The following is a 26,597-nucleotide window of genomic DNA, read 5'->3' on the forward strand; positions in this document are numbered from 1 at the left end:
AGATTGAGACCATCCTGGCCAATATGGTAAAACCCCATCTCTACTAAAATTACAAAAATTAGCTGGGCATGATGGCACATGCCTGTAGTCCCAGCCACTCTGGAGGCTGAGGTAGGAGAATCGTCTGAACTTGGGTGGCAGAGGTTGCAGTGAGCCAAGATTGCACCACTGTACGCCAGCGTGGTGACAGTGTGAGACTTCTCAAAAAAAAAAAAAAAAAAAAAAAAAAAAAAGAAAGAAAGAAATTTAACTAAGGAGAGAGACTTTTATACTGAAAACTATGTTATTGATAAAAGAAATTATGACACAAATAAATAGAAAAGCATCCTATATTTATTGAAAAAACTTAATCTTTTTCAAATATTCAGACTACTTAATTTACAGATTCAATGCAACTCTGATTAAAATCCTAATAGTAGTTTTTGCAAAATTAGAACAAAAAATCTAAAATTCATATGAAACTACAAAGACTTCAAATAGCTAAAACAATCCAGAAAAAAAACAAAGCTAGAGGCATCACATTTCTTGATATCAAAATGTATTACATAACAGTATGGAACCAGAATAAAGACAGACATATAGACCAGTGCAACAGGACAAAAAACCCAGAAATAAACCCATACAAATATAGTCAACTGATCTTTGACAAGGGTGCTAAGTACATACAATGGTGAAAGGATAATCTCTTCAACAAAGGGCGTTGAGAAAACTGAACAGCCACACGTGAGAAAAAAGTGAAATTATACTTTTATCTTACAACGTACACTAAAATCAACTCAAAACAGATGAAGGACTCAAACATAAGATTCAAAACTGTTAAACTCTTAGAAGAAAAGTAAGAGAAAGGCTTCATTATATTGGTCTTGGCAATGATGTGACAGATGACACCAAAAGCACAGGCAACAAAATCAACATGTGGGACTACATCAAACTAAAAAGCTCTTGCACAGCAAAGAAAACAATCAACAATGAGTTAAAAACAAGACTACAGAAGGGGAGAAAATACTGCGAAACACATAATATTATAAGACATAATCTCCAAAACACTAAATAACTCCTATAACTCAATATCAAAAAAACTACACAAATAGCCCAGTCAAAAAATGGGCAAAGAAGCTAAAAAGACATTTTCTCCCAAAAAGATATGCAAATGGCCAACAGGAACATGAAAAAGTTCTCAGCATCACTAATCCATCAGAAAAAATGCCAATCAAAACTACAATGAGCTATCATCTCACACCTGTTAGGCTATTATCAAAAAGTCAAAAGGCAACAGGTACTGACCAGGATATAGAGAAATTGGAACTCTTCCAAAGCTGTTGATGGGAATACAAAATGGTACAGCCTACTTGGAAGAAAGTACAAAGGTTTCTCAAACAACCGAAAAAAAAAATTATTATATGATCTAGAAATTAATACTGGATATTTTTCCAAAATAATTAAACTCCGGATCTGAAAAGGAGACCAGCATGCCTATGTATAGTCCAACGCTGTTCACAGTAGCCGACAGGTGGATCTAAATGTCTGAGAGATGAATAAAGAAAATGTGGCATATACCTTTAAAAATAACACTTAAAAAACGAGAAAATTCTGCAATCTGCAAAGCACAGATGAACCTTGGGGATATTATACTAGGTGAAATAAGCCAGTCACAGATACACAAATTCTGAGTAATTCCACTTAAGTATCTATCAATAAAATACTCAAATTTCCAGAATCAGAGAGAGGAACTATGGTTACCAGGCACTGTGGGGAGAAGAAATGGGAGTTAATAATCAACAGGCATAAAGTTTCAGTCAAGCAAGATGAAGAAACTTTAGATATCTGCCATATAATATAGTCAACAATAATGTATTGCACATTTAAAAATTTGCTAAAAAGGTAGACCTCATATAGTGTTCTTACTACAATTTTTAAATGTCATCTAAAATTGTGAAACGTTAATTATTAAAGCCAAAATGTACTTTATAAAATGTTATTTTTTAATTTTTATTTTTGGAGACGTTATCTTGCTCCATTCCCCAGGCTGGAGTGCAGTGACACAATCTCAGCTCACTGCAACCTCCACCTCTCAGGTTCTAGTGATTCTCATGTCTCAGCCTCCCAAGTAGGTTGTATTAGGTGCCCAGCACCACGCCTGGATAATTTTTTGTACTTTTAGTAGAGACAGGGTTTTGCCACGTTAGCCAGGCTGGTCTGGAACTCTTGACCTCAGGAGATCTCCCTGCTTCAGCCTCCCAAGGTGCTGGGTAACAGGTGTGAGCCACCATGCCAGGCCTAAAATGTTATTTCATTGCTGCAAAAGTAATATGTTCATCATGAAACATCTGGAGCACAAAAAACAAATAAAAAAAATAAAACCATAATCTAATCAATCACAGAAAAACATTGTAAATATTTTGGCAAACTACCTTCTAGTGAAACAATGTGTTTCCCTACTAAATCTTAAAAACTATCCTTTAATCCTAAATAAAAACTTCAAGTCCTCAATTTAATTTTTTTAAGATAAAAATAGACTGTATGTGGTGGCTCACTTCTGCAATCTTAAAACTTTGGGAGGGCAAGGCAGGAGGATTACTTGAGGCCAGGAGTTTGAGACTAGGCCAGATAGCACAGCAAGACTCCATCTCTAAAAAGAAACAAAAAACAAAAATTAGCTATGTGAGATGACATTATGCACCTATAGTCTCAGCTACTTGGGAGGCTGAGGTAGGAGAATGCTCGATCCCAGGAGTTTGAGACTGCAGTGAGCTATGATCAAGCCACTGCACTTCAGTGTAGGTGACAGTGAGACTCTGTTTCTAAAAATAAAATAAAATAAAATACAAATTAAAAAATACAAATGAGGGAAATATAAGCTCTTCCATAAAAGTAAAAATCTACTCTTTGTCAATGAGGAGGTGAGACTAGATAATCAATAAGGATCCTTTGAATTCTTGTTTTAAGCAATTATTTCCATGCAATCAAAATTCCATTAAGCCAAAGTTTCACTAAAATTAAATATACTTATCTTTTACAAGCAAATAGTTTTTAATTAAGTGAAAAATATTTAAATGAAATAATACTTGAACAAATATGAACCACTTTTCTAGACGTTCTATAGTGATATATTTTCCTGTTTTTAGCTAATTTGAATAAATTATAGTACATAGTTTAGCCTTGGGGAAAAAAGGTTAAATGTATCTTCCTTTCTGCTGATGTAGCTCTTCTAAGTTATTCCAATAATCTAGAATAGGTAGACAACTTCTGCACAGGAATTAAGTGACAAACTTTTAGGCAATGCTAGCAATAGCACTAGCTTGAGCAAACATATAACAAAACAATTATTTAGAATCCAAAGAGTCATGCTTTAAAAGCTCTGCAGGAACATCTGAAGTCAATTAAGATGCAGCTACATTATGTTCAAAGAGAGAATGGGAAAAGGAATTTCCTGTCATAATAAGTGAGATGAGGCACCAAAAGCAACCAAACTGACACCACTTTGACAGCATACACGCGCGCGCGCACGCACACACACACACACACACACACACACCCCTTGTATTTGTATAATGTTACATATATTCTGATTGCATGGATTCCTATTGTCCTAGTTTTATAATGGAATTTAACTTTTAGGTATTTTGAAAAATTTCCTGATGTAGACAAAGAATATTTTCTAGGCAAATTTTTTTTCAAAAACCAAACATAACAATACTTTTTCAAAAACTCAATTTTCATTTACCATTGTGACATGGCATTTACTTCAGAATGAATAGAGTCCACTAGACTTCAAAAATAGTCAAACTGTTTACCTAACTATATATGATTAAACACAATAAGTTTTTTTGCGTGCTTTTTGTTCACTTTTCTACCGATTCCTATATGTTCAAGAGCTTACTATTCTGTTGCTTATCTTCACAAAGAGCAAATCTGAATTATCACAGTCTCCTTTTTCAGGATGGAGGACACAAAGTCCGCAAATTGATGTGGGTGAGTTAAAGGTATGACTGATGCCAAATTTCTGATAGCCCATCTCTTCCATCACAAGACTAAAAAGCGCAAAACTGGTAAGAACTAAAAGGACATACCAACTGAGTCCTGAAGCTGACTGTCTAGCCTTGTGATTTGTTGTAATCAATCTGATATGAGAGATGAGAATAGGTTGCTGGCTGTTCTGTACTTTACTTATGCCAATCACCTTAGTTAACCTCTAGTTAGCTTTTCACCTTTTTTAAAACAGCTTTTGATATGTAATTTACATACCATAGGTTTCAGTCAAAATGTACAATTCAATGATTTTTAGAATATTTGCAAAGTTGTGTAATTATCACCATAATCTAATCATAGAATATTTTCATCACTTTGAAAGGGTTACATTACCCTACCCCAAAGGAAAAATAAAAGAAAGAGAAAAAAAAAGAAAAATAGTGTGGGACGGGGGAGAGAGAGAAACAGATGAAGGGAAGCAAGGGAGGAAAAGAAGAAAGAAAAATCATCTATGAAGAATTTCATTTTAAAGAGTGGAAACAGTGCTTAATAAGAAATGCTGGAAAGATAAAGTCAATACAAAATTCTAACGTATATTCCCACTTTATTTTAGGTGATATTTTCTTTCTCTTTTCATTGGTTAAAAGAAACCAAACTTTTATTGATTAGTCACAAAATGGGCAAAACGTTTGCAGCAAGAAGCTTTGTAAATCAACCATCTTCTAACAGAGCACTGGGGCATCTTGGTTAGTTGTATCACTGCAAACAATGGAATTAATTTTTAACTGGGAATGACTGGACTCAATGCAAGGTACCTTGGGGTATTTTGAAATAACGAAAGTATTTTCCTTTCGTTATTACTCCAGCACTCAGTTTAAGGACTCAATTAGCATGTGTTTTCAGGTCTTAACAATCTTGTGCTTTTAATCCTATAATGGGAAAAGATAAATCAATGATAAAATTGGCATCAGCTTCAATTCTAATTCACCTATATTCATCCATGTCTTCTTTTCTAAGATCATACTCCAATTGTGCCTCCTATTGCAAATACCTTTTTTTTTTCTTTTCTGATTTGCTCTACACTGTCAAAAGATTTAAACAGATGGTAACATTTTCCCCAAATTTACTTTTTTAAAATTTATTTTCTAAGGCAGCAGAGTTAGTGACACATTCTCCAAATTATATGGCACTTTTCAAAAAACTAACCCCTAGGAATTATCATTAAACTTTTCAGTATTTCAAGACACATTTCACAGACAGATATGCACAGTCCTGCAGTCTTCTGAGATAAAGTTGCTTTATTGCTGAGATGGAATAGATTTCATCAGAGATCATTCTACTTAGCTCTGAGATACAGGAACCACAGTAGCCCTTCATTTTATAATCTTTTTTTTTTAAGTCCCCAAATTGTGCTCTTTATCTGTGAAATGTTGCAGTTTCCTTAAATTTACCCCTTTCTCTATCAAAGGATCCAAAGGACCTTTGAAGAAAATTAGTAGTATCATATTAATCTATAGTAAAGAATTTTAGGTATTTGTAAACGAATTCTGGGATGGTGAAATGAAAACAATGCTGTTTAAGTTCTTAAATACTGCTATAAATCATTAAACAATGCATTCTAATATCTTAAGACATTCCACATGGAAACATATTTACTCTTGATATAACATTATTCCATAAGGCATAAATTATAGTTTCATACAAAGACAGTTAAAAGAGCCCTCAGATACCACCTATTCACAGTTAGAATCCCATTTTATAATTACAAAATAACCATGCAGATTAATTCTACTTAAGAAATTACAAATTACTCTAATTACATAAAGTTTGTGTTTTGAAAACCAGAACTCTTTCTGTAATTGTCTGATTAAAGTTTTTACATGGATTCAACAACACAGAAACTGAAATTATCTTCCTGTCACATTTTTTTTTGTATAATAGAGCAAAATTATAAGCCCCTGACACATTACAAAAACTTCTTTTAATGATTAATAATGTGGAGTTCTCAGGGGAATTGCCAAGGTACTGACATGTTAGCCTCCTCAGCTTCAGTATTCTTTTGAGCACTCTGGGAGGGCAAGCACCTTATATTTCAAATCCTTCACTTAATTCTGGCTAAACTGAGTTCTAAAGAACACGCAACTTATGTTTTTCCCAGTGAAGGTTATTGAAGTGTTATGATTTAGAATAAGTACCTGCTGGCTAGATTCACAATAATAAATCATAAAAATTATTTGTCAAATGGATGCACAACTGTGATTAATATTGCTATTTTTAAAAAGTATTCATATAGCTTCTTTGTAAGAATATGACCCAAATTTCAGTAAAGAAGACATTTAACAAAAGCTAGTCATCAACTAGGAATATATACAAATAAATCTATAAATCATTCTAACTAAACACATTTTTACAAACAACACCAACTTTGTTTTAATGCATTTTAAAAATTTCTTTTTGAACAAGAAAATTGATATAGGAACATCTCTTAACAAAGACAAAATAACTCACCTATATAAAAAGGGTAAGCCTTAGCTTTCTCAATAAATAATAAACCTTTAAAATGAGTAGCACATGTATCTTTCAATCCCTTATGTAAGCATTATTTACTGGGAATTTATATTGTGGCTGACATTATGAGAGGAATGAACAAGACAAAAACTACACCCAATAGAGCTTACATGATGTTAGAAATGACCAATATTGGGAGGAAAAATAACTGTACACAAAATGAGAATTTTTAAAAATACTTAAGATATATGCAGGGTGTTGTAGGGGCACATTGTAAAAGAGCCTTAACTAGCATAAAAAAAATCAGTTTTCTTGAGGAAATAATGTTTAAGCTGCAACTTGAACAATCTAAGTAAAGAAGGTTAGCAAGCAGAAGGAACATGGTGTACAAGGATTTGAAGAGAGGAAAACACAGTATTTAAAGAACTGGAAACAGAGCAATAGGAATTAAGAATGGGGAAAAAGAAACGAGAGACAATAGATATGGCTGCAGAAGAGACGAGACAATGAAGAAACATTCTAGCACATTATGCCTTGCAATGTGAAGCAACTCAAGTTGGCTGGGACTGACCAAATCTGCACATAAATTCACATATAGTATTTTTGAAGAGGATACTAGAAGATGATTTAAAAAGCTATTATTGTAGCTCAAGCAAAAGAGGGTGGTAGAGAGACAAGGGTTGTTTCTGAGAATGGAAATAAGTGAATGTATTATATTTAGGTTTAACGAACAGGATTTGGTGTCTGAAAGCAATATGGGTAGGAGGCAGCCAAAGTAATCCCAGAATTATGATTTAAGCAGTACTGTAATGCCAGGCAGATCTGGGAGACTGAAGGGAGTTCTAGGAAACAGATACATGTCTCCCAGTCAATAAAAATATTTTTACCTTGACTCCATACAGTTTTTGGTTAATTCATCTTTACTGTTTGGGGAGCTCAGTCCTTGTGTAAGAACTGAAAGATGATTAGTAATCTACCCAAAGATTCAAAAGTGAAGAGTAAAAACTGTCATGCTTTTGCATTTAAATATAGAATTAGGTCAATCAATAAAAATAAGGAAGTGTTATAAAATATTTATTAATGATGAAAGGAATTAATATTTAATTGGGTTTTGCAAAATTGTCATCATTTTCTTACACAATTGGATTACATAAGCCTTGTTCTAAAAATCTGGAATTGCTACAGAGGAAAGATAAATGTAACCAAAGTAAGTTCTACGAAGCTCTAAATAGCCAATAGAAAATGGACATAATTTGCTCAGAAGGCATAGCATCAATCAACTCTTAACCATAGTGCATATGTTTGTTAGGTGGTGAGGAGAGGAGTGCATACTATTCTGAGACAAAAAACAAAAGCAAAGCACTTCAGAAGTAAAATGCTTCTCAGTATTGGAGGAGAATCATTGAATCATTCAGATTAATATAATATCTTGTGCATAAGCTGATGTTCTGTCTCAAATCTAGCAATTCTACAAATCCTGTTTTGAACTCAGCAATGCTATAAAGCTCTCTGAATTGATTTGCCACAGAAAATTCATAGAAAATATCTGATCTATTGGCTGAAAAATATTATCAGCAACTATAGGTGGTAAAGTAGGCTTATCTTTGGTATTCCCAACATTTGAACACAACTGGCTAATTTTATAAAAATAACAGAAACAGTTCATGAAATGTAGTTAATAAAACTGCTGTGATACAGAAAAGATTATGCTTAATGTACTGCTCTATGAATAACCTCCCAGAATTCAAACAATTTCTACAGGTTAGTCATGCTTGTCTGTATAGGAATGGTTGCTCAGTTATTTAATTATTTCATAGAATTGTTTATTTTTAAAAATAATAAAATTTGAAAAGAATATTTCTATTTTTAAAGGTATTAATTTATTTTTTAATTGACAACAATTGTATTCATCATGTATAACATGCTTTGAAATACAAACACATTGTGGAATGGCTAAGTCAAACCATTTAACAAATATTATCAAGCTCATTAACATATGCACTACCTCACATACTTATATTTGCCGGGACAGTACCTAAAATCAAAAAGTTCCTTAATTCTAGGTCACAAAAATTGAGGAGGAAGAGGCTGCAATGATGTTGTCACACTGGAAGTTAAACTCTAGATTCCAGGAATTTGTCTATTTTGTTTTCCAGTAAATCCACAGTATCTAGCATATTACCAGGCACATGGTAGCTGTTCAATCAATATTCACAGAGTGAAAGAGTAAACAAACGAATAAACATAATCTCAGCTCAGAACTAGGCAGCACAGGTTCACACTGAAACTAACAATTCCAGCAACTCAAGAACCTGTTTAAGGAGTTTGTCTATGCCCTCAAGTGCCAGTATCTACAATCTAACCCTTAAGAGCTTGAGGTAGGAGAAATTGAGACAAAGTATAGGAAAAAGACACATCTTAGCCTGCACTCTTATGCATCTCATATTTCTTAAAATTTTAGCAATATGCATAAATCATAACATATATTAAAAGTGTTATAAAAATGACCAATTTTCAATCAGAAGAGCCTGTGTTGAACTGTCTCTACTGTTGCATTGCTGAATGTATTTGGACAAGTTGCTTAATCCTCTAGATCTTAGTTTTCTCATCTGCACTTTCAACAGACAACTTAAAAAATTTGTAAGTTATTTTTAAGATTTGAGTTACTGGATACAGCATATAAAAGTACAAATTATATCAGTACCAGAAACAAAGCAGGCACTAAAGAGTGGGGTTTTAAGTTACATATTAAATAATATATGATTGACTTTATTCCTGCACCACATGAAATCATACCTCCTTGTTACTGAAATAGCTTAATTCTTTACTCTGAAAACATTGATGAACTCAAATAATTTTGCAAAGTTGGAAAGAACAACCGAATTCAAAAGGCTTCAAGTCTCCTTAGCAGTATACTGAGTACTCTTGGGGAAGAGGATAAAAGATGCCCAATACCACTTCAACAGTATCATAAATGGTTTGTGATACGGTTTGGCTGTGTCCCCACCCAAATCTCATTTTCAGTTATAGCTCCCATAATCCCCACGTGTCATGAGAGAGACACTGCGGGAATTTCAGAGGACACAACGATTCCATTAAACTGGAAGTTAAGATTGCCACCTATTCACTTTGGGCTCTTCCTACCGCTAAATCAACAGGCTAAATGGGGCAACTGAACTGGATATCAAGATGAAGTATGACTAGTACTTCACAATGGAGGTAAGGAAGAGTATGCATGCATTAAATTACTTATGGAAGGTAACTTAATCATGGGGGTGGTTACCCTTTTGCTGTTCTCATGAAAGTGAGTGAGTTCTCACAAGAGCTAATGGTTTTATAAGAGGCTTTTTCCCCTTTTGCTCTGCACTTCCCCTTTCTGTTGCCATGAAAAGGATGTGTTTGCTTTACTTTCCACCATGATTGTAAGTTTACTGAGGCCTCCTCAGCTCAGTGGAATTGTGAGCTCAAGCAGGTTCTGAAGATACAAGTAAATTACTTGAGGAAGTGGCTGAAATGCCCATGGTCTCCACTCCTGCCACCCTGCCTTCTCTCCACGAGCCTGCATTGATGACCTCATAGGGAGTTCCCTATGATCAGTTTACAGAGGAAGAGAAGACTAGGGCCTGGTTTACAGATGGTTCTGCACAATATGCAGGTACCACCTGAAAGTGGACAGCTGTGGCACTACAGCCCCTTCCTAGGACATACCTGAAGGACAGTGGCAAAGGGAAATATTCCCAGTGGGCAGAACTTCGAGCAGTGCACATGGTTGTACATTTTGCATAGAAAAAGAAATGGACAGATATGTGATTAAATACTGATGCATGGGTTGTAGCCAATGGTTTGGCTGGATGGTCAGGGACTTGCAAGAAGCATGACTGAAAAATTGGTAATAAAGAAATGTGGGGAAGAGGTAGGTGGATATCTTTCTTAGTGGAAAAAAAACTGTAAAGATATTTGGATCTCGTATGAATGCTCAACAAAGGGTGATCTCAGCATAGGAGGATTTTAATAATCAAGTGTGTAGGATAACCCATCCTATGGACACTACTAAGCCTCTCCCCAGCCATCCTTGTTATCACCCAATGGACTCATAAACAAAATGGCCATGGTGGCAGGGATGGAGTTTACACATGGGCTCAGCAACATGAACTTCCACTCATCAAGTCTGACCTGGCTACAGCCACCACTGAGTGCCCAATTTGCCAGCAGCAGAGACCAAAACTGAGCTCTCAATATGGCACCATATCAGGGTGATCAGCCAGCTACTTGGAGATAGGTTGATTATATTGGACCTCTTCCATCATGGAAAGGACAGTGGTTTGTCCTCACTCAATAGACACTTACTCCAGATACGGGTTTGCCTATCCTGCATGCAATGCTTCTGCCAAGACTATCATCCATGAACTCACGAATACCTTATCCACCATCACAGTATTCCACATAGCATTGCCACTGACCAAGGCACTCATTGTACCACTAAAGAAGTGTGGCAGTGGGCTCAAACTCATGGAATTCACTGGTCTTACCACGTTCCTTACCACTCTGAAGCAGATGGGTTGATAGAATGGTGGAATGGTCTTTGGAAGTCACATTTACAATGCCAATGAGGTGATAATACTTTGCAGGGCTGGGGAAAAGTTCTCCAGAAGGCTGTGTATGCTCTGACTCAGTGTCCAATATACGGTACTGTTTCTCCCATAGTCAGGATTCATGGGTTCAGGAATCAAGGTGTAGAAGTGGAAGTGGCACCACTCACCATCACCCCCTAGTGACCCACTAGCAAAATTTTTCCTTCCTATTCCCACTATATTACATTCTGCTTACCTAGAGGTCTTAGTTTCAGAGGACAAAACAATTAATCCATTAAACTGGAAGTTAAGATTGCCACCTAGCCACTTTGGGCTCTTTCTACCTCTAAGTCAACAGGCTAAGAAGAGAGTTACAGTGTTGGGGTTGACTGAACCAGACTATCAGATAAAATTAGACTATTACATTACAATGGAGGTAAGGAAGAGTATGCATAGAACACAGGAGATCCTTTAGGGTGTCTTTTAATATTACCATGACCTGTGGTTAAAGTCAATGGGAAAGTACAAAAATCCAATCCAGACAGGACTACAAATGGGCCAAACCCTTCAAAAATGAAGGTTTGGATCACTCCTCCAGATAAAACAAAACAAAACAAAACATTACTGAGGTGCTTGCTGAAGGCAAAGGGAATGCAGAATGGGTAGTAGAAGAAGACAGTTATCAAGACAAGCTGAAACCTTGTGACCAGTTGCAGAAATGAGGACTGTAATTATTATGAGTATTTCCTTTTTATTTTGTTAAGGACATATTTAGGCATGTATACACTTGTACTAAAGAAAATATCTTTATTTCCTTACTTTTTCCTTTATCATGTGACATTAGATTTATTGACTTCATATCAGCACTTAAGTGTTAACTTTACGTAATAGCATTTAGGTGAAGGATTAGCATGCTTCCAGCTGTAGGAAAAATAGCTGCATTATGTTAGGTGGAATTATGATCTTATTGTTGTCTTTTTTTTGAAGGTTATATATGATCTCAGATGTGTACGGGTTCAAGTTGACAAGAGGTTTTGCAATAGAAAGAAACAAGCCAATATTAAAAAGCTAAAAAAAAATCTACAACATAACATTGGAATACAAACAATAAAATTATTTTGTTACTGTTTGGAAACTTCCAAATTTCATCAAATAGAAAAGCATTCTTTGTATCCCACCACACAGATGACACATGCACCCAGATATTTATTTCTAGATTGCATATCCAATAATGTTCAAAGCCTAGTAAACCAAAGTGCTATCTGCTAATATCTTAAAGTGCATTCAATTTATTTCCTAACTGGAGTGATGAGGGACATAGGGTGGAGATGAAAAGGTACAATCTTTACTCCTTAGCATTCAAATATGTTATTTTGTATAAGAGTCTATTTTCTACAGCAGTGTCTACCCTATCCCTGAGAAGTAAGGATAAACAATAATACTGTCAAAGTCTATACAGTCAAAGTTTACTCCCTGCTGTTAACCTACAGTTATCAGATTATTATTTGTGGAAACTCTGGTTACAATACCCATTGAAATTTGAATATTTTCTATTGTTTTAGTATTCAAACATTTGACCATTTTACAGTATAAAAATTAGACAGTATATTGTAATTTCAGAAAGAATTAAACAAAACAATAAAAAGGATAGCATTCCAAAAGATATTTTTTTGAAAATATATAATACCATTTTTCCTCTATCTTTGTTCCTAATATTTAACAGTATTTTTAAAATTTTAAATACACAGTGGAATTTTAGGTTGAAATGTTTCACATTTATGCTTTGGCCTAGTTGAATGTTTTTAAAAATCCATTTTGCTCTATTTGGAATGTGTAAGTCTGAATTGATAGTTTAATATATATCTTTTTTAATGTATTGGCACTTTTACACTTAAAAACTTGGGTTGTGAATCTCATATGCAAGATAATTTTGCTCTAAATTAAAACCCTAGCTCTTCTTGACCTTAGGTGAATTACTTAACCATTGCTTGTTTACTCTTGTGTTAAGTGAGGATGGTATTAAACCTATAGAGTTCTTGTGAAGATTAAATTAGGATATCCATGCAAAGCCACCATAAATATTAGCTACTATCTTCATTATTAAGAGGGTTAACATTTAGATATTTCAACCACAAGTAACTCTATTTTTCAGTCAAATTACTCTTATTTCTCGCTCAAACCAGTCTATTGCAGTCAGAATACAATGCTTTTTACATATAGTTAGTAATGGGCCATTGAGGGCATAGAGCTAAATATGTAATTTTGTACTATAGTTATTGTATACTTCTTTTATGTTTTCTAATAGACTATAAACTGTGAAGGGATTATATGTTACCCATTTTTATAATTCTTATAAGGCCTAAGACATACAATGTGTCTTACTTAGAGTCAAGCATTATGTAAATACTAGCATTCTAATATTTACATAAATATATCAGACTTTTCTTAATTTTCCATTTTTATATGGAGTTACTTGACTTCCTAACATGCAAAATGAGGGTTTGACTCCTTTATACTATTTCTATTTATGACATGCAAAATTTATACACACAAACACATACCAACACTTCCCCTCTCTCCCATCATTGCACCATAGATATATCAAAATGCTTAGTGAAATTAACATGCCATTTGCTTTTGCTTTTACATTTACATTTAGTTATATTAGATATGTGTTATATTTATATCATTTTCTATCAATGCAATATTACATTATTGCATTATATTATATTGGAACATCAAAAGTTTTATTTTCATCTATATTGATGTTGTGCTATGTAAATATGTACCAGTTTATTTTTCTTTTATTTTTGCTATTGACTTAACTGCCATTATACCCACTAACTTTATGAATTTGACTATGAGTGAAATCATGTGGTATTTGTCTTTCTGTACCTGGCTTATTTCATTTAATGTAATTTTCTCTAGATTTATTCATGTAGTTACAAATGACAAGACTTACTTAAAGCTGAATGTATTTCACTGTGTATATGTAACACATTTTCTTCGTCCATTCATTTGTGGATAGACATTTAGGTTGATTCCATATCTTGATTTTGTAAATAATGCTGCAATTAACATGGGAGTGCAGATATCTCTTTAACATATCAATTTCATATCTTTGGATATATACCCAGTAGTGGAATTGGATCATGTGGTACTTATATTTATAATTTTTTGAAGAACCCTCATACTGTTGTCCATAATGGCTGTACTAACTCACATTCCACCAACACTGTACCAGGTTTCTCTTTTCTCCACACTCTCAATAATACCTATCTTTTATCTTTTTGATAGCACAATTCTAACAGGTGTGAGGTAATAATTCATTGTGGTTTTAATTTGAATTTTCCTTGTGACTAGTCATGAGGAAATTTGCTCATTCTTTAATTGGGTTGTTTCTTTACTATTGAGTTTTTTGAATTTCTTGTATATTTGGCTATTAACCCCTTATCAGATATATGCTTTGTAAATACATTCTCCCATTCCACAGGTTGTCTCCTTACTTTGTTGATTGTTTCTTTGGCTATCCAGAAGGCATTTTTATGTAAGATCATTTGTCTGCTCTTACTTTTGTAGTCTTTGCTTCTGAGACTGTATCTAATAAATCTTTACCCAAACCAGTGTTACAGGGCTTTTCCCCCTTGTTTTCTTCTAGTAGTTTATAGCCTCAGGTCTTATGTTTCAGTCTTTAATTCATTTTGATTTTTTAAAAACTTTCGTATATGACATGAAAGTCTAATTTCATTCTTCTGCATGTGACTGCCCAGTTTTCCCAGCACTGTTTATTAAAGACACTGCCCTTTCTCCATTGTGTGTTTTTGGAATATTTGTTGAAAATCAATTAACTGTGAATGTGTGAATTTATTTCTGGGCACTTTGCTTCATTGGCTTCTGTGTCTGGTTTTTTATGCCAGAACCATCTTGTTTTGGAGCTTTTTAGTATATTTTGAAATCAGGTACTGTGATGCTTCCAGCTTTCTTCATTTTGCTCTAGTTTGCTTTGGCTATTCAAAGTCCTTTGTGGTTTTTATAGGGATTTCATTCTGTTACTATGTTTTATTATATGACATTATTATATACGTATATGTTGAATCATTCTTGAATTCCAGAGAAATTCCCACTTGATTATGTTGAATGCTTTTTTTTAACATGCTGTTGAATTCAGTATGTTAGAATTTTGTTGAGAATTTTTACATCTCTTTTCATCAGGGACATTGGCCTGAAATTTTCATTTCTTGCAGTCACTTTGTCTGGCTTTGGTATTAGGGTAATGCCAGCCTCATAAAATGAGTTTGGAAGTATTTCTTCTTCAATTTTTGGAAAAAAATTGAAAAGAATTAGTATTAATTCTTATCTAAATGTTTGGTAGAATGTATTAATGAAGGCATCAAGTCCTGGACTTTTCCTTCATGGAAGAAATTTTATTACTTATTCAATCTCCTTATTCGTTGTTGGTCTGTTCAGATTTTCTATTTATTCCCAATTTAGCATGAGTAGGTTGAATATATATAGGAATGTGTCCATTTGTTCATAGTAGTCTCTCATGATCCTTTGTATATCCACAGTGTCAGTTGTAGTGTCTCCTCTTTCGTTTCTGATTTTATTTGAGTTTTCTCTCTTTTTTTGTAGTCTGGTTAAAGGCTTGTTGATTCATTTTTCTTTTCTATAAACGACTCTTCGTTTTGTTGCTCATCATCACTGTTGTCCTATTCTCCATTTCATTTATTTGTTCTGATTTTTATTATTTTTTTCCTTCCACTGAGTTGGGCTTAGAATTTTCTTCTATTACTAGATCATTAAGGCGTAATTTTAGGTTGCTTATTTGTTTTTCTTTCTTTTTTGATACAGTTGTTTACTACCCTAAACATTCTTAGAACTGTTTTGCTACAATCTATAAGTCTTGGTATGTTGTGCTTTCATTTTCACTTGTCTGAAGATATTTTTAAATTTTCAATTTCTTTTTTGATCCCTTGGTCTAATTACCCCATATTTATTTCCCAAAATTCTTCCTGTGGTTGATTTCCAGTTTTATAGTATTGTGGCTGGAAAAGATACTTGAAATGACTTCATTCGTCTCAAATTTGTTATCACCTGTATTATCATCTAAGATAGGATCTATCTTGGAGAATGTTCCATGTGTACTTGAGAAAAATGTATATTCTGATAATGTATATTCTGATGGAATCTTCTTTATATGTCTGTCAGATACACTTGGTTTAAAGAGTAGTTCAAATCCAATGTTTCCTTATTGTTTTCTCTCTGGATAATTTATCCATTGTTGAAAGCTGGGTATCAAAACCCTCTAATATTACTGTATTACAGTCTGTTTCTCTCTTCAGATCAGTTAATATTTGCTATGTTTATATAACTGCTCCAATGTTTGGTACATACATATTTACAATTTTTATATTTTCTTGATGAATTGGTCCCTTTGTCATTATATAGTAACCTTACTTTTCTCATTTTACAGTTTCTTACTTAAAGTCTCTTTTATCTGATAAAAGTATACTTACCTGTTCTACTCCATTTTCTGTTGCTATAACAGAATACCATGCACTAAGTAAATAACAAACAATAGACATTTATTCAACTCACAGTTCTGAAGGCTGAGAAGTCCAAGAGCATGGTGCTGGCATCTGGTGAGGGCCTTCCTGCTACATCATGACAATGGTGGCAGGCATCACATGGCAAGACAGAGCAAATGTGTTAGCTCAGGTCTCTCTTCTACTGCTTATAAAGGCACCAGTCCAATCACATGGGTTCCACCCTAATAACCTCATCTAATCCTAATTATTTCCCAAAGGCCCTACCTCCAGTAAACATATGAATTTGGGGATTGAGCTTTCAACATTAAATTTGGGGTATACTTTCAAATCACAGCACTACCTCTGCTCTCTTTTGGTTTCCATTTGCATGGACTTTTGTTTTGCATCCTTTTACTTTTAATCTCTGTGTGTACTTAAAAATTAAATAAGTCTCTTGTAGAAAGTATATAGTTCAGAATTGTTTTTTTAATCCATTCACTATGTCTTTTGATGGGAGAATTTAATCTGTTAACATTCAAGGTAATTACTGATAGGGAATTATTTGCTACTGCCATTTTGTTAATTTTTTTCTGGTTGTTTTGTACATTTTTTGTCCTTTTCTTCCTTTGTTGCTGTCTTCCTTTGCAATTATTTTCTCTGACAGTATGCTTTGATTCCCTACTTTTTATTATTTGTGCACTTACTAGTGGTTTTTGCTTTGTGGATGTCATCAGGCTTACATAAGTCACCTTATAGTTATAAAAGGATATTTTAAATTAACAAAATTAATTTTGACTACATGTAGAAATGCTACACTTTTACCATATCACTCACATTTCATGTTTTTGATGTCATAATTTACATATTTTTACACTATCCCTTAAATAATTATTGTAGTTATTGCTACTTTTTAAAAGTGTTATCTTTGATCTTTTATACTGAAGATATAAGTGATTTATACGTTACCATTACAGGATTGGGATATTCTGAATTGAACTGTGTACTTACTTTTGCCAGTGGATTTTATATTTCCCTGCTTTCATGGTACTAATTAGCATCTTTTTCTTTAAGCTTGGCGAATTTCATTTACCAAATTCTTATAAGATAGGTCTGGTGGTGCTGAACTCCCTCAGCTTCTGTTCATTGTAAAAAGTATTTATCACTCCTTCATTTCTAAAGGTGAGCTTTTCCCGGTGAATATTATTGGGTGACAGTTTTTTCCCTCAGCATTTTGAAGCTATCATACCACTCTCTGCTGGCCTGTAATGTCCCCCTTGAGAAGTCTGCTTCTAGCCTTTTTGAAACTCCCTTATGTGTGATATGTTTCTTTCCTCTTGCTGCTTTCAGGATTCTCTTGTCTTTGATTTTTACATCTTAATTATAATATAATTTGGGTGTAGTTTTATTTGGATTAATCTAGTTAGACATTTTTTATTTTTCTGTACCTGGATATTTATATTTCTCACCAGGCTCAGAAGTTTTCTTCCCCTTTTTGTCTTTGTCTTCTTTTAAAATAAATTTCTTTAAACATGTTTTCTTATTCTTTAAATTTTCTTCCCCTTTATATTTTTCTCCCTAATGAACTCTGAAAACTTGAACTTTTGTTCTTTTGATGCTATCCCATAAGTTCTGTAATACTTCTTCATTCTTTTTATTATTTTTGTTTTGTTTTCTCTTCTAACTGTATATTTTCAAATAGCCTTTCAATTTCAGATTCTTTTTTTCGGTTAGATCAATTCTGCTGCTGGCACTAATAAATTATTATTTCATTAGTTGTACTTTTCAGCTCCATAATTTCTATTTTTAAAAAATTATTTGACCTCTCTTTTAAATTTATTTTACTAATCTATTATTTTTGTAATTTTGTTGGATTGTGTTTTTGTATTTTTCTTCAACTTCATTGAACTTTCCTAAAACAATTATGTATTGCATAAGAACATTTTGGTTAATGATGTACCAAATATATAATTGTGGTCCCATAAGATATAATACGGTATTTTCACTGTATCTCTTCTGTGTTTAGATACACAAATACTTACCATTGTGTTACAGCTACCTATAGTATTCCATATAGGCAGTCTGGTAACATGCTGTACAGGTTTGTAGCCTAGCAGCAATAGGCTATACAATATGGGTACATTGTAGCAATACTATATGGTATATACCTCATAGGTATATGTAGCAACCAGCTATACCTTCTAGATTTGCATAAGTATACTCTATGATGTTCATACAATGATGAGACTGCTTAACAATGCACACTTTTCAGAAAGTATCTATATCCTTAAGTGACACAACTATATTTTGAATTCTCTGTCAGTTGATTGATACATCTGCATTTCTTTAGTGTCAGTTAATGGAACTTTATGTCGTCATGTGATATCATGTTTATCTGATTCTTTGTAATCCTTGTGGCATGAGTTGATACCTGCACATGTGAGGAAACCAGGACTTTTCCAGTCTTTGCAGACTAACTTATTTTGGGTAGGCCTTCACCAGTCAGCCCATCCAGGAATTCTGGATAGACCATTTGGTATGGTCCACAGAAGGACTTGCTGCTGGGGTCCTCATGTAGGGTGGCCTGCTAACTAGATCAATGCATGGGCAGGCCTGATGCCTGAGTCCATAAATTTAAGCTTGGACCCTGGAACCACTGACATGGAGCTGTTAAATGTTCTGTGGAACTGGATCTGGAACCTGTATCACAAAGGGCTGGACTGAAGCCTGGGTCCAGCGGAGCTAATCTGTCATTTGGGGTAGGTCTTGTGCCTGAATTGGCAGGGGCCAGCCAGGCAGTAAGACAGGTCTGGAGTCTAAGACTGTGAAGGCTGACCTGAGACTGGAGTGACCCTGAAGCCTCAGTCCATGGAGGTGGGCCTAGAGCCTGGGTGTGCTGGAACAGTGTGGACCATGAGTCCACTAAAACCTGATGCCATGGGAACTAGCCTAGAGCCTGTAGCTGACCTGTGCTGGGAAAGGCATGATGTCTGAGTTCATGGGGGCCAATCAGGGGGCTGGAATTATGGGTGCTGACTGGAGCCTGGGGCTTTGGGGACCAACCTGGAGCCTGAATCCATGAGACAAGGCTGGGTATGGATATTTGGGTTCTAACCTAGATGATAGGTCTGCAGTCAACTGGTTTTAATTCTGGGCCACAGAAACCAGTCTGAAACCTCATTCATGGGGGCAGTTCTGGATCCTAGGTCTATGGGGCTAAGCCCAGTTTCTGGGATCTAATGAGATTGGTATGGACCCTGGGTCGGTTGGAGTGGTTCCAGATCCTGGCTGACATTTCCATTGGGGAGCAACCACTGGAAAGCCCATCTTGCTGACAACCAGTCTACTTTTATAACTTTAAACTTATTGAGGGTTTCTTTTTAAAATATTAGTGATCAAATTTTTTGTTCACTTTTTTCTCCTTGACTCCCTTTTATTCAAGGAATAATTCTTCGATTCCTCTGCTGTTACATATTTATTACACTCTGCTTGCTTTATTAACTCTTTCTATCTCAGTGCTAAAATCTATCTTTAGTGAGAGTGGGGGAATGGTGAGACACATTGAAAAAGGGCAATCTTAGTAGTGGGTGTACTGGAAATGAGTTCCCTGATCCTCCTCACCACTGCTAATCATGTGAATACTTCACTGTTTTTTTTTTTTTTTAATCCAAACTCATAACCTTATTGTCTAGACCACAGAAGATAAACAGGAGATTTTCAGGCTGGAATACCTGATTGCTTCTCTGCTGTGTCCCAAGTAAGCAATGAGTCACTTCTCTCTGAACTCACTGCTATTCCAAAAATCAGGAGCCTACCATCTCTGAGTATGTTACAGGCTTAGGGCCACAGCCACCTTTGGTTGAGTCTTCTCTGTGCATATATTTAGCTATGGCTTCCTTCTCAATCTAACACAGTCTCCTTTCTAAATATCTCGTACTTTCTGGTCTACTGAGAGTTCTCTGACTTATTTTCCTGCATAGTTATAAAGTAAGTTATATATATTTGTTTTTTTCTTCTATCCAAGAATTTGAAGTATAAGTGGAAGATTACTGTGCGTGCTTTGTTTATCATAAATTTATCAAGTGTAAGTTTAAATTATAAAAGGGGATACCAAAAGTTCTTTGAATCATTTCATTATCTGGAATTTACTACTGTTGTTAATTTCCTTCATGTTAATTTAGGGCACAGAACAATATATTTGTGTGTTATTATCTCAAAATGATATTTTCATTTTTTAATTAAAAATGTAAGAGATTTACCCTGGAATTTCTTTCTAATGATACATACTAGAAAACATGTATATAAAACTGAATATTAGGAGAGAGGAGTTAAGGAATCTGAAATGAATGATATATGAGGGGTTTAGGGTATGAAAGTGTGGGAGAAGATTAAAGATGTAACACGTCTAGCATAGGGCTGAATGTCAGATAATAATAAGATGACAATGGAATATTGACTAGGTGTTTGACATTTTTGGATTGAAATACTTTCTCTCATGTTAATGTATGCCTTGTACAAGCAGTAGAATGCAATGAATAAAACAAGAACTACAACTGGGTTCTAATCCCGTCTTTGCCATTGGACCCTAGGTAAATTTACTTTCCCGTTTTGTACATAAGCTTTTTCAACTGTAAGCTAAATTCCCTACCTCAAAATTTCCTTATGAAGACTAAATGTGTTAATTTGTGTAGACATCTTAGGACAGTGCCTGACACATGCAATGTAATATGCTAAGTATTGGCCATAATTATTATTACTACTATTAAAAATCCTATGCAGATTTTGAAACTCACTCAGGAATTTAGAAAATTCCACTCTAGAAAGGGGAAAGAAAAGGCCTATTAAGCAGATAGATATTCTAGAGGAAGGCCAAGTTTATACTCCTAAGCCAGAATTTTGTACAGGACAAGTCATTTAAACACTCCTATCATAGTATAACTAAATGGTGTAAGTAATGTAAACTCACTTTAAAAGAGTCAAAATCTCTATTGAAAGCTAGGCTTGTTTCTTTTCCATCATAACTATTACTAATTATATTCTTATAAAATAACCAAGAAATGTAATTCTAGTATATCTATTATTAGAATCTATTCAAAATTATTTTCTTAAAAAGAGGGTCTGCTAATTTCATAGCGATTAGCAAGTAAAAGAATGCTTGAATTTTGTAACTTACTTAAATGACAAAATTTTTATACTTTATCCCAGGCCAAGATTAGTAAACAATTTTATTGAGAAGTCAAAGCACATAATAATATTTAAGCTATTTTCAAAAATTTGAAGGACGAAATAAAACCTCCTACTTAAGTATCAAATGATTTTCCTCATTGTAAGTACTAGCTAGCTTTTAAACTTTTATTAAAGTTATTACAAGGCATTAATTATCCTGTTACCATCAAAATAGCCTAAAATCAATCTGAGAGTTTTAAATGCATCATCACATCATCCATTATGTGTTAATGGAATAATTAATATTCTGAAAGTTGGAGGGGGGAGGGGAAGGGAGAGAACAGAAGAAAGTGCAGATATGTTTTGTTCTCATGGCACAACCCATGGATATGTAAAGTAGATTTAGTATTAAAGCTCTAGCTTTGCATTCCAGAAATCTAAATACCATTAAAATCTTGCAGAAATTAGTAAAATCTGCAGAGGAATGTTGTGTCTAATCACCTTACATAAGGCAAACTGGCATTATTACTGATGACAACTTACATAAAATGATCTATTTATGTGTCTTATTAAACTGCTCATTCACTGATATGGTTTGCAAAACCAAGTAAAAATTCTTCAAGCTTAAGTTGTTTTCTACTTTATGTTCAAAAGTAGTATTTTTATCCTGATTTATCAAATAGCTACTTAACCTAAGGACACACAATACTATCCCCATATACATATGGAGGTGTTTTATAAATACCTGGATCAGATGATATAATCCCTTTTCTCCCACAACTTTTTCTCATAGGTTAGAGATGCTCAGTCTTTGAAATTAATCACTCATTTTTTAAAATACCATGCTATAAATATCCAATTTCAGGTATATTATGTGCTAACACCTAACAAAATTGGATTTTTTCTGGCTATAAAAGTATTATATGCTCACTGAACATACTATATTTTTTAAATAAGTAAACATATAAATAAATAAAAACACCCAGAAATAGCCACTACTAACATTTAAGTGCATTCACTTATAGTGTTTATGATTGAAGAGAACCAAGTACATAGTATTGAGATCTTATTATAGATACAGCTGTGTCCTAGTTTTTTTCTTTCCACTTAGCTTTTTATAACAATTATTTCACATGCTATTAAAAATTATTTCTACATGTCATTTAATTCTGCATAATACTCCTTTATTGGCTATAGTAATCGTATAAAGTTTTTTTCAACCCACTAACAAATTCAGGTACCATTTATATACTAATATGCAAAGATTTATTTACTCAACATCACTAATCTCATACAGACAGCTAGACAACTGCCTATTAAACATATTCACTTGGGAGTCCCACAGCAACCAAAACTAAAAGAAATATCCAAAACTGATCCATTAGTTACTTCCCAGGTTCCCTCTCCCTCTCCCTCTCTCTCTCTCTCTCTCTCTCTCTCTCTCTCTCTCTGTTTCTCTCTCTCTCTCTCTCTCCCCATCTTTTTCACACACACACACACACACACACACACACATACACACACACACACATACACACGCATTTTCAGAGCCTAGGACTTTCATCCACATAGTCTCAGAAGCTAGCAGTCTGAGGCATATTACACATGATTTTTCTACCATCCTTTGTCTCTGATTCACACAAAGCCCATTCTGCTATTGGTAACATACCAGAATTCCATTTATTGTTCTTCATTCCCAACAGCATGTCCTTCTCCACGTCACCATCATTTCAAACCTAAATTACTACATAATTTCCTAGCTAGCTTTTTTCTTCCAGCGTTACTTAGCTACCCCTTGCCTCCACATTGTATCCAATATGATTTTTGTAAAACACAAATGTGATTAGATCCCCACCTGCTTAATTCCCTCCAGTGGCACTCCATTACTTTCAAGATAATGTCAAATCCTTTAATGTGTTCCCTTATCATCTGTTCCACTAGCCTAGTCACCATCATCTCTCCTCTCCACCTCTTACCCAGACCCTGCTAGGACCACCAACAGAACAATGTATCCTGCTATGGTAGTTCAATAGTACCCCACAAAACTGCCTGTTCACCCAGAATCTTAGTATGACCTCATTTGGAAATACAATCTTTGTAGATGCAATTAGTTCAGAATCTTAAGATAAAATTATTCTGGCTTTAGGATGGGCCCTAAATACAATGACTGATATATTTTTAAGAGGAGGAGAGAATACAGAGAAACACAGGAAAAAAGGTCATCTGAAGATGGAGAAAGAGACTGGAGATATGTTGCCTAAAATCAAGCAATACAAGGAGCCCCTAGAAGCTGGAAAAAAGCAAAGAAGCAGCCTTCCCTCAAGCCTTTGGAGGGAGAGTGACCCTGCTGGTACCTAGGTTTCGACCTTCTATCCTCCATAACTATTAGACCATAAATTTTTGTTGTTTTCAGCCACTCAGTTTATGGTTCTTTGCAATGGTAGCCCAAGAAAATGAATATGCCTCCTATTTTAGACTAATTGCAATATATTAGTGGTTTTATTTCTATTTCACTGGACTATAAGCTCCATAAAAAGCAAGGAATAGCTCCATTGTTTAGAATTTTATGCTGATTGTCAAGTACAGCAACTGACATATGATAGGCAATGAGTAAATACAAATATGTTTACAAAAGAAAGAACAAATAATTTTTTCAAGGTAGTAGATACCTGTTGAGAACTAAGCAACATTATTATTTAATCTATACTCATTTTGCTGGCAAAATCTTTGTTATATGAAATTTTATTGTTATTAGCATCTGATGGCTCTGTTTTTGTTTTTTATTTTGTTTAATTTCTTGTAGAGACGGGGATCTATGCTGCCCAGGCTGGTCTCAAAATTCTGGCCTCAAGCGATCCTCCCACCTCAGCTTCCAAAAGTGCTGAGATTACATATGTAAGCCACTGCACTTGGCCAGTTTAATGACTTTAAATAACACTTATGAAAAAGAGTTATAGGAGGCATCAGTTGTTTTTATTTGCCCCCAGATTCACCCTCTGTCTTGGTTCCAGAACTTCAAACTTCCCTTTGGGACCTACTCTCTCCAAGTACAGGCAGTCTTGTGAGAACTGTTAATCAAAGCACCATGATTCCTTGACAAATGACTCAAACTCAGCCATGCTGACTCCCTTTGTGAGTGTGAAAGGAAGAACATTAAAACATACTATTGGTCCATATTTAGCTCCACAGAAGTATCCACTGCTGTTTCTTTACACTTCCTGATCTCTAGATGCCTGGAACAGTCTGACTCCTGTCTTTTCTGAGAACTGTTTCATCTGACTACTCTCGAATTTTATGTGCTAAGTTATATCCTTTCAGTGAAATGCATTTTTTGTTTAAATAGAACGAGTTTCTGTTACTTGTGATCTAAGAATAAGAGACTCTTCAAATGTAAATGTGATTAGTACATACCACAGATTGCTTTTATAAATAGGTATTGTTTCACAGATGGTTGCCTGATCAAAAAGTTTCTAGTTTAGATTGTCGGGCTACCTAACTGATAAACTATGCAATTTAAAATTCATGATTTGCCAATTCTCTAAGATAGCCGCTTCAATGTTTTCATGCATTGTACATATTAATTCAAATCCTACTCTTCTCCCTTCTTTAGGTCATGCTTTATATACAAAAGTTATTCTCATGAAAGTATTTTATTTTTCCCTAACTTTCTCAATATAAATCATGCTGTAAAAGCAAATTAAGCCATTTTATAAAGAATGTGACCTCCAAAAAAGTCAAGACTGCAGTATAATAAATGATATATCATAGCATGAATAACTAGTTTAGATTTCAAAAGGCCTCTATAGTTTATCACTTTGCAACACAGAGACCAACATATTGATGAAAAAAACCACTTTTTCTAGGTTTTATCATTTCATTCAGATAGCAATTAATTTATAAAGAGACCATTTCTTATAATTACATATTACATAAATATACAGAACTCTTTTTCTTTAAACCTCGTCATTAAAGAACAGTGTTAACATTATATAGGTGAAGATTAATTTGAATATCATAATTAACAGATGTATTACATATATACATGTACTAAATAGATCCTCTAAAAAGTCAGTGAAAGTAAATCACTTTCTTTGATTTCTTCAATAAATGTTTATTTTTGTATTTAAATGCTGATAAAACATAATACCTCTGAATAGAATTTGAATCTGCTCTCCATTGAAAATTTCCCTAGAGGCTCTCTTCAGAGGAGAGTGCCAGTAGTCTTATTGTTTGCAACGAAGGAGGCAGAAGAAATTATTCTTCCAGCTCCTTTCTACCACATTCTTGTATTTCGCCACATTTCTGTCACTAATTTATGCTATTCCTCACTATTCTGAAAGACTATCATCTTTTTCATACTTCCTGCATATGTCAATGAGCCCATATTTTTTGAGATTTCTTAAACTGTAAACATGATGGTCACATTTGAATCTAAACTTCACTTATTGTCTCAAAACCAAAACTTTCTCTTTATGTCACACTATCTTGACCTTCTACTCTTCTACACAGTTACATTAAATTTACATGTGCCTTCAGCCTACCCTTAAGTTTCTTAGTCTTTCTCCATAATCAGCCCAAAAATTTCCTTTCTGTTTCATTTGTTTCCACTTTAGGCTAGTCTATCAGTTGAGCAATTGTACTGAGTTTTGGGTCTCTTATTTTTACAACTCTTTCTTCATTAATATTAGATTACAACAGATAAAAAACTATTCTGTGCTGGTCATGAATATTAGACATTCTACTAAGTACTTTGGATATTAAAAAACCCAAATAATTAGTGAAAGAAGAATTATAGGCAAAGACAAGCAAAAATTGAAAGAATATAATTTATTTCTAAAATTTTATATAATTCTATAGA

At 34.2% G+C, this 26,597-nt stretch overlaps 1 protein-coding gene across 13 annotated transcripts in view; it reads right to left on the minus strand.

Moving 5' to 3' along the window:
* The window catches only part of GULP1 (GULP PTB domain containing engulfment adaptor 1), a 286,180-nt gene that overhangs the window by 167,092 nt on the left and 92,491 nt on the right, over nucleotides 1-26,597 (minus strand). The window contains exon 3 of one of the 13 annotated variants that reach the window (XM_074399371.1): nucleotides 16,647-16,702. The exons of 11 other annotated variants lie outside the window; for them this stretch is intronic. The gene's annotated coding sequence lies outside the window, so the exon portion shown is untranslated. Of the gene's footprint in view, nucleotides 1-16,646; nucleotides 16,706-26,597 lie in introns of all 13 variants that reach the window. One more of the 13 variants, XM_074399370.1, reaches the window with a different exon arrangement.

This window comes from Saimiri boliviensis, chromosome 5, assembly GCF_048565385.1.
Source record: "Saimiri boliviensis isolate mSaiBol1 chromosome 5, mSaiBol1.pri, whole genome shotgun sequence".
In the NCBI taxonomy this organism is placed as follows: Eukaryota; Metazoa; Chordata; class Mammalia; order Primates; family Cebidae; genus Saimiri; species Saimiri boliviensis.